Genomic DNA, 12,523 nt, shown 5'->3' on the forward strand with positions numbered 1-12,523 from the left:
AGCTTACCTTCCTGCTACGCCACTCCCTCCTCTCTGATCAACTTGGGCTTTAGACTCCTACTTCCATCGATGAGGCTGCAGCTTTGCAAACTCCAAGGGACTTTTTATGTCCACAGTGGGCATCAGTTCAGCCCGACCTCTTTTATCCTTCTTCCCAACCCAGCACACCCTTCTGACAGCGATATATAATCAGGCTAGCCCTCCCCAGCAACCATGCACGTTTCAGGGCTGCCAGACTTCAATTCAGCTCTGCTCTTTGTAAATCCATCCTTTTCAGCGTCAGGTTCCAGTTTGTAGTCTGAAGGAATTTTTATTTCCTTGCAGGTTGTCCCAAGAGCCTCCCTTTTTTTGGCAATCTCTCCCCCGCCCCGAGACTTGGTGTCTGATTCCTCCTGCTTTCTTCCCAAAAGTTACTTAAAACAGGATAATAAACCCAATCCTTTCTCAAAGCTCCCCGGCAGTAGGGTGTTCTTGCATGACCAAGCTGAGGGATTTGTATTCACACCCACTCTGTGGAGGCAGAGTTGTTGTGTTACTCAACCGTGGAGGTAGCTCCCCTCCAATCCGCTTGACATACGCTGCTGAGTTGTCACGGCTGACTTCGAAGGGGGAGCGGGCTCTGCTGCTTTTTCTTTATGAGGGGATAGCTTTTCAAAAAAGAAAAGGAAGGGAAAAATCCATTCCCACCACAGGTTGGACGTGAGATCAGCCCTTGCAGTGAGGAATCCAGGGTATTATCCCTCCGGGTTGCAACTTCTCCCCTGCAAAAATGATTGGACAAAGCTATTAGGTAAAGGGTATTTGCAAAGGAGGAAATAGCAGAGTTGCTGGCCTAGTAATTAATAGCCATTGCACACACACAGCTCAATCTGACACTGCCAGTAGATCAGAGGAACGCACACACAGAGGTTGACACACACATTCACACATGTACACAGATTTGCACTGAGAAGGACACGCACACAGATCAACATAAACAGACTCATGTAGAGATTGACACACAGAGACTCCCTAACACACATATGTGCACAGAGACTGAGACACACACAGAAACACAGGCAGAGAGAGACTCTCACAGGGACACACGGTCACACACAGACCTGACACACACACACACAAGTGACACACACACACAGAAGCACATATACATACATATGATCTATCTGTCTGTCTCTCTCTCACACTCTCTCTCTCTCTCAGACACAGACACAGTCTTTCACTCAGACACAAACACATACGGAGTCTGTATTTCGGTGTATCAGAGTTGGGAGAAATAATTGTGCCATCCTTCATTGCCAAACCTATATTCATACCAATGAGGCTGCAGACAAACTAGAGCAAGCAGGTGACGAGTTCTAGATACTCAGAACTTTGTGAAAACGAGAAGCCCCTTAGCTCAATCTCTGGATTTGGCTCAATGACCCACATTTTTCAAAAATGACTTAGTGATTTGGGGTGCCTGACCTGAGACTCCCAGGGTTTCTCAGAGGGGACTTTCTGGACACCAGGTGCCTGCATTTCAGAACCCCCCTAAGAACAAAACATCCCCAAATCATGAGTTTCTTTGGAAAATGTAGACTCTTGTGGATGGACTTTTTAAATAATAATATAGCGCTTTCCATCAGTAGACCTCAAAGCACTTTACAAAGGGGGTCAATATCATTAGTTCCATTTCATAAATAGGGAAACCGAGGCACAGAGTGGGGCAGTGACTTACCCAAGGTCATACAGCAGGCCAGTGGCCAAGCAGACAATAGATCAGGTTGCCCGAGTGCCAATCCAATGCTTTATCCACTAGGCCACAGAAAGTGGGGTCAAATGCGTAGACTTAGGCTCCTGAAATCGCATTTTCAAAAGCGACGAAGACATTTAGGAGCTGAAGTCCCATTGATTTTAAATGAGATTTAGGCTCCTAAGGCCCAGATCCTCAAAGGTATTTAGGCTCCTAACTCACATTGAAACTAGGCACCTAAATACCATTGAAGGTCTGGGCCTAAATGACTTTTGAAAAGGAGACTTAGGCTCCTAAATCACATAGGCACATATGAAAATTGTGCTCTAAGTTTCTAAGTCACTTAGGGATTTTTGAAGATGTTCCCCTAAAAGCCTATGAGACTTCTGAAATTGGGACTTGGGCACTTTTGAAAATGTCACCCATTAAGCACCATCCCACAATTAATTTCTAATTCCCCACTCCTTTGAAAATCTGTTGTTATGGTAAGGCTTGGAAGCACCGACCAAAATGGATTTTTGAACTCATTTGAAATTTCAAAATAGTTGTCAATTCAAGATGGGTCTGTTTTCCATCCTCTCACCTTCCATCATCTGCAAAATGTTTTCAGCTGAAATTTTGATCACAAATATCCATCAGCATTTTATTATTTACCAAAAATTCCAGAAAGCGGCTTCTGATAGAAAACGTTCTGTAGAACTTTTCACCAAAGAAGGAAAGGTTTTTCTAATGTTGATGATTTTCTGTGAAAGTTAAAAAAAAAAAAAAAGAAAAAGTTTTTGGCTGGGGGAAAAAACGTAGTTCATAAATTTCATCCGATTCTAAAACTGATGAACTTTGGCAAAAACTGCCTTTGGAGCAGCCAAAATCTCTGAGCCTCTGTAAAGCAGAGGAATGAAAACTAAGAAGATGATCAGAGATTAAATTTCAGAATGAAATCAGAATAACATGATCTGTGTTCAATCAAGGTTGTATACACAGGGGGCATTCCCTTGGTCAGTAGAGACTTCTGTGTCTTTGAAACGTTCAAGGAGGGTGGGGATTTCGTTCAGTCACACAGACATGGGTTGGTATTGGCATAATGAAAAAATGCTCCCATCCCGCCTGATGTTTTTGGATTCTGCTCGGAGATGAGCCACATGGCTCTCCCGAGAAAGAAAAGAACAGAAGGGGGAAAAGCACTGAGTGAAGGCATGACTGGAATAAATGACTTCAAGATGGAGCTGTGGGGGGAAAAGAAAAAGAAAAGCCGTCTGGTGGCTTTTTAAACCATTTCTGCTAGCGTGGGGTGTTGACAAATTGGCTTAAAGTTTCAAGACTGCGTGGTATGGTAAGAATCCTTCGCCTGGCATTATCTGTGCTGCCGGAACTTGTGTTATGGAAATCAGGAGCCTGCAGCGTGGATTTCTCCAATTAATTTCCAGCAAATGGGATTTTCACAGTCCATCTCTGGACCCCTTTGCTCTAACTTTCCGTTCCGCCTTTCCTCTCTTTTCAAGCAAAACCACATAGGCTCGTGGTGCAAAGAAATGGAGTTTGTGCTCCAACCCTCCCCCTTAGAATCAGACCCCCAGAGGCCAGATTTTCCAGGGCTCAGCACCACAAGTGAGGACAGAATTTTCTCCCTCAAAAGCTCAGTTCCCATCCTGCTGAAAAGCCAAACCTGAGTATCCCGCTGAGTGTGGGCTGGAGAAATCTTGTCCAAATTGTGGGGCTGGGAGGGTCCCAGAGCTCAGGTTCCGGCCCAAGCCCAGAAATCTTCACAGCAATGAAATAGCCCTGCAGCCCGAGCCCTGTGAGCCTGAGTTGGCTGGCACAGGCCAGCCACGGGGTTTTCTTTGCTGTGTAGACCCACCCAAAGCCATCCACACTCTCAACAGTCTGATCTTCCTTGCAAGCCTGTCGCTTCTAATAATCTGGAACCCTGAGTGCTGCAGCTCTTTTAGCCCTGCTACCTTATGAGAGCAGCAATTCACCCTTGCGAAGAAAACCTGTGAATCTGCCTTCAACCCCTCCACTTCCTGCAATTTGCTGGGCTGGTGAAAACAACCCAGCTTCATTAGTGTCACTGAGGCCAGATCCCCTGTTGTTGTGAATGGGCGTTTGTGTCATTAGAGCCGTTGGGGCCAGATCCCCAGCTGGTGCAAATAGGCCATAGCGCCACTGGAGCCAATGGGTTCTGATCCCCAGCTAGTGTAAATCAGCATTGCTCCATTGAATTAAAGGGAGTTACACCAGGAACAGCTGGTCATTAGAGTCCAGCTGGTGTCTCACCAATAATGTCTGGCTGATGCACTGCAGAGTGCAGTACCACTTGCTGCCACTGGGGGTGACTTCTGGTGGGGCAGATCCACTCCGAGGCTGGGACAAAGGGAGAAGATATAGCCCCCCTGAGAGGACAGGGCTGTCTGCCCATGGCTCACTGCAGCCTCTACTCCCAATTCCCCCTCTCCCCTTCCCCCACCTGCGCAGTCCTGACACTTCCGGTTTCTGGGCACCGATGGACGCTGCTTTACACCAGCTGGGAACGTGGCTCTGCGCTGCAAGCCAAAGCTGGCACCACATAGGCCCGGTCAGCAGCAGCTTCAAAGCCCTCTCTTATTAATGAAGAATTCCTGGTTCATTTCAGCACCGAAAGAAACCTATGTAATAAAAGGCGCTAAGGGGGTCTCAGTGGCGGGGCAGGGCCCCGCAGAAAGCACAGGGAGCATGGGGCGGCTCTGCCAGTAGAGCACAGGAAGCGCCGTGCCGTTCTCCCAGTGGGGTTATGGATGTAGATAATCTCCCTCCCCTCTTATTCTGCAAAACTCAGAGGTGAAGCTTAAATCCCCTTTGATGTTATTACAAGTGCTTTTTTCCGTTCAATTAATAGCAAGGAAAAGAAGTGCTGTGAGAGCTCCCCAGAGCCAGGTACGCTGGTAAATATTAACAGAGGCACCAGACTGGATCTGACAAATGGCCCAGCCAGCCCGGCATCCCATCCTCACCCTCTCACCCCTGCTGATCACACCATTGGGCCCATCTACCCTGGTATTCTGTTCCCACTCCCTGCCCCCAGATCAGACCAGTTGGCCCATTTAGTCCAGTATCCTGCCTCTCACCCACCCCTGCCCAGATCAGACCAATGGGCCCAGCTAGCCTGGTATCCCATCTCTCACCAGCTGCAAGAAAGCCCGTCTCTGCTGTTCTTGGAACGTACTGTGTGCATGGCGGTAGCATCCAGGAGACCCAGGCTGGGACTCTGTTGTGCTAGGTGCTGTACAGTCCCTGCCCCAAAGAGCTTACGTTTGAAGTAATCTGTGCCTCAAGGTGCTACTGAAATACTGCTAATAATGCACATGCCAGAATTGGGCTTTGATCTTGGTACTACCATCATACCAATAATAATGTGCTCACCATAATGACTACTCAGTCTGGACTGGGGCCTCTATCATAATATCAGTAATAATGCACACCCTATAATGAGTCATTGATCTGGGTTGGGTCTCTAGTTGCTACTGTAATACTAATAATAACACACACATCGTAATGATACCCTGATCTCAGTCAGGATGTGTAGGCACTGCCATAATGTGGACAGCATAATGATGCTACTGTAATACCAGTAACAATGCACATGCTCTAATGATGCCCTGATCTCAGTCTGTAATACAGATACTGTGGATGAAGTGGCTAGTGCACATTCATGCTGCTGCCCCCTGCTGAATGGAATGAGAACCATATGTCATAGGCCCCAACCCGTTAAGAGCAGGGGGTGATTCTCCGTTTACTCTCCATGATTCTCTGCACCCTGAGTCTGAGTGAATGTGACTCTGTGACATTCTCCGCCTCTTGCTAGAAGCAAACCCCAGAAGCGACTAGTCAGACTGCGTTAGCTGCAGCCGGCTCCGAACGTGAGACTGGCCATATTTAAAGCAAGGGGAAATATCAGAGGCTGGAGGAGATAGTTGTGAGCAAATTTGCAAAGGTATCTCACCAGCACCAGGGTCGACTGGGAATCTGCAGTGGCACATCCTACCCCAGGGTACCTGGGCTGTGCCGTCTCCCTGCCAGGGCAGCTAGAAGGATGCATGCGGCAGCCCTGGTCCCAACCATCAGCCGATGAAAGCGTGGCAACAGATTGTCACCAGAGTTGTGAAGGGGGAGAGCAGTGTTAATTACAGGCGGGCAGCAGGGCTCTTTGATCTTCCCCACTGCTTGCAAATTAGCATCTTAGGGTTTTTTTAATCATAATGAAAAAGCTGCTTTTGTTTCAAACGATCAAATGAATAAGTAAATACTCTGCTGTTTGTGCAAAGCAGAAAAATCTGTAAAGAAGCAGCAGATTGAACTAACAGGTAGGTTTCAGAGTAGCAGCCGTGTTAGTCTGTATTCGCAAAAAGAAAAGGAGTACTTGTGGCACCTTAGAGACTAACAAATTTATTTGAGCATAAGCTTTCGTGAGCTACAGTAGGGGCACTGGATTGGGAGGCCGGACAATCCAATATAGTTTTATGGGTGGAGAAGAGGTCTTGGAGGATTCCAAGTCCCTGAGCAGACATGCCAACCTACTGTTAATATGCACTTTTCATCAGCAGCTTTTAAAGAATTTACAAAGGAGATTATCATTATCCCCATTGTACAGATGGGGAAATCGAGGCACAGAGACAGGTGGAGTGATCTGCTTAAGGTAACACACCAGGCCAGTTGTAGAGCCAGGACTAGAACCCAGGTGTTCTGAGTCTCAGATCAGTGCCATAGCCAGCATGTTTGCCCTGGCTTATGCCTGGTCTCTGACGACTGTTAACTGTAGCAAATTGCTAGTGTATGTAAGGCCCAGGAATCAGGACTCCTGTGTTCTAGTCCCAGCTCTAGGACGGATGTATAGTCTAGAGGTTAGAATAGATGGGACCGGGCATCAGGACTCCTGGGTTCTATTCCATTCCCTGAGGCTGCTCTAACTTATGCCAGCCCTAAAACAGTGGGAATGGCAAGGTGTATTAAAGCCAGAAGCCTCCCTCAATTCCCAAAAGGCAGGACCAGAGTAAATGAGAATCAGGCTAAAGATGTGTAATTTTCTAGGCCTGGACAATGCAGAATTTATCCCTGGGGCATGGCTGCAGAGGGCAGCACAGAATAGAAAAAAAAGAGTGCATTTTAGTCCCTTTATTTTTAAAAAATAATTGGAAACAGAATCTGCTTAAGAAAAAAACCCAACAGAATAATTGGTCCTGACTGCTAATATTTTGGCACTGTTTTAAATATTCCATCTAAAGAAATTGGCCCCCCAAAGCCCCAGAATGGTTGGCTGGTTTGTGTGAAAATCCCTGCTTTCTAGCAGCCAGGGGTCAATGCAAAAGGGCTGACTCGCCCTCAATGCAAAGCATGCATTGATTTAAAAGTGTTGGTCATTTATTTGAATGCTTCTGTGTCCAACATTTCACTGGCGCGCCCCATAAAATACAACACAAGCCTTTTGCAGTGGCATGTGCAGTGCACCCTGGCAGCAAAGCAGGGTACACATTTTGTTGGTGGATCCTTTCTTATTGCCATAGCTTGGAGTTGGTAATGTGGTTTCCGAATCGAAAGGGTGCTTCAGAAAGGATCTTCATGGAGTAATGGGCAAACAGCACTGAATACATCACTGGGAAAGGGGGGAATGATCGGTAGGAAACAGGATTAGACTTGAGATCCTTCTAGTTTAGTTTAGAATGATCTTCTTCAGTCTCTCACTGATAGAGCTCAGTCCAGTCCCTTCCCCTATGCCTCTCCAGCATGCAGGGAGAGTTCACCTCTAGTTCACAGGGCCAAATCCAACCTCAGTCAGTAGAGGCAGAATTTCATTCCCTGCCCCTTGGCCCACGAGTCACATGAGCTTTGTGAATCTCACCCTAATTCCTTGTGAAGAGGGGCCCGTATTCAAGACACCTTGGACCTGTTTTTGTCATCCCACATTGTGTGTGGTCCTTTGCCTAGTACAAAGTGAGCGGAAAACACAAAGGGCTGCTTATCCTTCACATGTGTGCAGTCCTTTGCACTAGCACAGTGTTTTGTGTAAAACACTGGAGGCTTGATTCTCCATTGCCTTGGACCCTATGCTGTCATTTGTACTAGTGCAAAGTGAGTGTACAACACAAGAGGCCTGATTCTCCATCACTCTGCCCCATGTGTGCTCATTTGCACTAGTACAGAGCAAGTGTGGAATGCCACCCAGTTGGAACACTAGCATTTTACACTCTCTAGTGTAAATGACTGCACATGGTTCAGAAAAATCCCTAGTGTTTCCACACTCAATTTACACTAGTGTAAATGACTGCATAGGGCACAAGGCCACTGAGAGCCTCGCTCATTGCACCCTTTCAGTCACTGATTGTCCACCATGGAAACTGAACTCCTGCACCCTGCTCTGTGTCTACCGCCTCTTTAACAGCTGATAGCTCCTGAACTACCATCGCCAGGCCATCCTTCCCCTTGCTGGCTGAAAACCAAGATTCCCAACTACTTCTTGAATGCACAGAACTTTTTGCTCCAGACAGCAGATGCCAATATCAGATGGGAATTGAAGAAGCAAGTCCCCCACGCCCAAAAAAAAATTTCCAAGAGAGTAATCGGAATGATGTGATTTTAAGGTGGAAAATCGAGTGGACAGTCTCTCGCTTTGCACAGGTCCATAGAAATTATATTCCAGCCCCAATGGACTGCATAAAATTACCCACTGGCAGACACAGCCCAGACTGAGAGGTGGGAACAGGCAACAGGGAGCATGTGCAAATTACTCTGAACTGAAATAGCCACATTGCAGCCTGCATCCCCTGCTCTATTCCTCCTCCCTCTGCCACCTGCAGCCACCTTGGTGGCAGCTGCACCCAGCCCCCCAGTGGCAGCAGGTGGTACTGCACCTTGCAGTGCCTCAAACCATGCAGCCCAGAAGCATTTTGAATGGATAGCACTGGGGTGGGGACTGCACCTGGTGCCCAGCGCTGTTGTGTTAATTCCATGCTGGGCTGTAATATGTCGCTGAGTGAGGGCTTCCTCTTGGGCAGCACATCACGTACTGAACCCCAGGACATCCAGAGCTAAAAACATGAGCTGCGCCCACCTGAGCAGGTGGTCTTTAACCAAGGGGCCCTACCTAGGGGATGGCACAGCGGGGGACTTGTAGCCAAAGCAGGGCAAATAATGGGTTTCTCAGTGTATGGCAATTCCGACAAATCCGGGAAAAATGTATTTGGGGTCAAAGAGAAAACAAAACTTTTCAAAATTTTCGGTGAGTCAAAAAGTCTAAGCCAGTGTTTTGTTTTGTGACATTTTAAAAATGTTTTTAAATTAAAATAAAACCAACGGCAATTTTGCATTGAAAAAATCAAAACTTTTTGATTTTTTCAGAATATCCCCCCCCCCCCCCCCCCCGAACAATTTGGCGAAACCAACACAAATTCAGGAAACGGAGCTGCATATTTTGCTGACAAAAGTTTGGGTCGGAAAACATCACCCAGCTCTTGCTGTGCCGTGCTCAGCAGCTGTTATGCCCGCAAGAGGGTGGACGTCTGTGTGTGGGGAAGTGCTGAGAGTACAGCGGGACCCTCTGGATCTTTTACTCCTTGTTTCCATTGGAGCCGGCGTCCCAGCCACGGCCTGAGCAGCCTCCTCTCCCCATCACAGGCTGACGCAGACATTTATGGAAACAGCCCAGTCTGCTTCTCTGCTCCCATTCCCTGCTGCTCGCTTTCCTTGGTGACCTCCCTGCCCTTTGCCATCTGCAGGGATCTGAATGTGACACTCCGCTCCAGGGCAGGCCCCAGATGTTGCATGGAGCGAGGTAGATTCATTTCTTCATGCTGCTACAGCAGAACAAATGTGGCTTGATGCAATCAGGCAGACAGACATTGTGATAAGGGCAGTGCGGCGGGACACAGGGTCACCTGGGTTCTTCTGCTTGCTTTGCTGCGTCAAGCCCCTTCCCCTCTCAGTGCCGCTGTTTCCCCTCCCACCCTGGTTCTTTCTAGATTGTAAGCTGGTCAGTTCAGGGACTGTCTATTACTGTATGCTTGTGCAGCACCCAGCACAATGGGGCCCTGATCTTAGTTGGGGCTTGTGCATCACCTGGCACAATGTGGATTCTGATCTCAGTTGGGGTCCAGTCTCAGTTTAGGCACCACCGTAATGCTGCTAATAATAACACTGGGGTCGTATGAAAAGTTCCCGGGCACCAGTAATGGAGTGAGACTGGAACTGCCTGCAGCAGCAGCTCACTTGAATCCGCACGCACATGGGGACTGGATGACACCACACCCTGAACTGGAGACCTAGATGACAGAGATGGGAGCACAGCCTTGGTAGTATTTGAACTTGTAAACCCAGGTGAGTTGCTGTGTCTCAGCCATAGCCATCTATCCACAGCCACCCATCTAACATCCATCTCTACCCGTACCTGCAGTACAGAGCCCCTCTATCCAGCCCCACTGTAGAGCCCTCTATTGATCCCCATCTTCCCCATTTTTCTGTGTATCTTCATGCATAGCCCTGTCTCCTTCTCCCCTCCCCTTACTGGCTCTGCTGTGTGGAGCTCTGTGCCTCTGAACAGAAGCAGCTCAGCCAGTGTACAGGGCTGCTTCCCAGCCTGTCCCTCACCCATTCCCAGGAGCTTTCACAGGGGCTGCTCCGGCTGGAGAGTGCCTGGTGAGTAAGAGCCTGTCAGAGCATTCGGGAAGGGCCCACACTGAGCCCTGTATTTTGAGGGGAATCAGGCAAGAGGGAGGTACCCATTCCACAGGGTGTTTAACATAGTGACAGCTATTTATACAGGGATCCCTTGTCTGGTGCTGAGATGCAGCCAGCTCTGGGGTGAAGTGCAGGGGCTGTTTACTTCAGGGATCCCTCACCTGGCACTGAGATGCAGATAGCTCTGGTGCGGGAAATCTGTTTATTCAGGAATTCCTTGACAGGCACTGACATGCAGCTGCCTCTGGGGTGGATCAGTTGTTTGTACAGGGATGTATCACTTGGTGCTGAGGTGCAGCCACAGGTTTGGGCAGACATTTATACAGGGATCTCTTGACAAGCACTGAGATGCAGCTGCCTCTGGGGTGGAACACTTCTACCCATGCCAGCAACACTTTAGGATGACTGATGTATCCAACAGCTGGTGGCTTGGAGAAGTGGCATTAACTGAGCTGGATTTTAACCAGGGCACTGGGAGTGAAAATAAAATCCCTGCCAGAAACCTCCCCCCTCTCTCCCCACCTGGCCAGTTCTTTAAAGCTGGTTTCCCCCGGATCCCCAGCTCCTAAGCTTCTGCTGCAGCATGCAGCACCATTTCACCAACGCCGCAGCCTCCCTTCCACGTAGGCACCTGAGCTTTTTCAGCACAGATTCCCCTAGGCTTCAAGGACATTTCCAGTCTTCCGGCCGTCTGGCAGAGCAGCTGGTGGCATGGAGGGGAGTTTAAGGGAAGATTTATGAGACAAGTTAAAATTTAATTTGGGTGGCAGAGCCTGTGCTGCTGTGATGCTCCTGGGCCAAGATTAATTGCTGTCTTGCTCACAGCACTTGATCCTGCTCCCCCTCCATTTAGCATCCAGTGAAGTAGTTCAGGCCAGGAATGGGGGAGGTCTGATACTAAGGGGATGGGCAGGATCCTAGACTTTGCATAGAATGTGGCATGAAATAGAATGGGAGAGAATGTGGCTTTATGCAGGAAGTCGTGTGGACAGAGCACAGGACTCGGGGTCAGGACTCCTGGGTTCTATACCTGGCTCTGGGGGGGGGGAGTGGTGTCTAGTGGTTAGTGTGTGTGTGTGGGGGGGGTTGGGGGCTGGGATCCAGAACTCCTGGGTTCTATTCTCAGCTCAGGTCGGGAACACACATGTAGCTACAGCAGGGAGGGTCTGGCCTGTTGCCTTTACAGTGAGTCGTGTGCTGTCAGGAGCTATCTAAATAATAACTATTAATAACGCCAGATAGTGGGAGTCTGGGGGGAGCGAGAGAGATTAATGAAACAGCACTCCCAGCCATAACCCTCCCACAGCGGAGACTGGAGCTCGACTGCGTGCGCCAGATTGATTGAACTTGTACTGTCTCCTCGGGCATTCCCTTTGTGCTGGACAGATCCTCAGCTGGTGTCAATCAGCAGGAGTTCTGCTGACTCCAGTGGAGTGATGCTGATCTGGCTATTGACGCCAATGGAATGATGCTGATTTACACCAGCGGGGGATCTGGCCACTTTGAGTCAAGCGGAGTGGTGGGCGCTGCACAGACCTCAACAGAGACTGGAGCCCCCATTGTGCTGAGTGCTGCACAGGCCCCCACCGAGATCATGGCCCCATCATGCTGGGTGCTGCACACATACTGTAAGAGACAGTCTCTGCTCCACAGTGCTTGCCATCTAAACAGACAAAGGAAGGATCATTATCCCATTTTACAGATGGAGAAACTGAGGCACAGAGCAGTGGCATCTCGGATTGTCAAAAAACCCAGGAACCCATCTCCTAGCCTAAGCAATCTGGGTACATAGGGAGCTTTAGGCAGCCCCAGGAACTGAACACAGTCATCCCGCCTCCCACTCTGCTGCCCTAACCCCGAAGCCAGGCCTCCAGGGGCCTTTCATAGCCTGTGGCCAGTAGCCTGTATCATAGATTCTTATCCCTCCACCTTTTATCCTTGCTGGGTTGGCATTGACCACAGCTTTTGCAGCAAATGAGATGTTGTGGCTCCGTGGGTTGCATCTGTTTAAATATTTAATGGGGGATTTGCCTCTGCGCTTTCACCTGGCCCCTCTTAACAGACTTCCTAAATAGCTTCCGAAGCTCCCCT

The 12,523-nt window shown here is 48.8% G+C and overlaps 2 protein-coding genes across 4 annotated transcripts in view; one reads left to right on the top strand and one right to left on the bottom strand.

Moving 5' to 3' along the window:
• MACROD1 (mono-ADP ribosylhydrolase 1) overlaps window positions 1–12,523 on the top strand; it is a 182,268-nt gene that overhangs the window by 58,615 nt on the left and 111,130 nt on the right. The gene's annotated exons all lie outside the window — the stretch shown is intronic.
• Window positions 1–12,523, bottom strand: part of FLRT1 (fibronectin leucine rich transmembrane protein 1) — an 84,576-nt gene that overhangs the window by 17,853 nt on the left and 54,200 nt on the right. Inside the window, exon 3 of the mRNA XM_074959743.1 lies at window positions 8–761. The gene's annotated coding sequence lies outside the window, so the exon portion shown is untranslated. The remainder of the gene's footprint in view (window positions 1–7; window positions 762–12,523) is intronic.

This window comes from Natator depressus, chromosome 7 (assembly GCF_965152275.1).
Source record: "Natator depressus isolate rNatDep1 chromosome 7, rNatDep2.hap1, whole genome shotgun sequence".
Taxonomy (NCBI): domain Eukaryota; kingdom Metazoa; phylum Chordata; order Testudines; family Cheloniidae; genus Natator; species Natator depressus.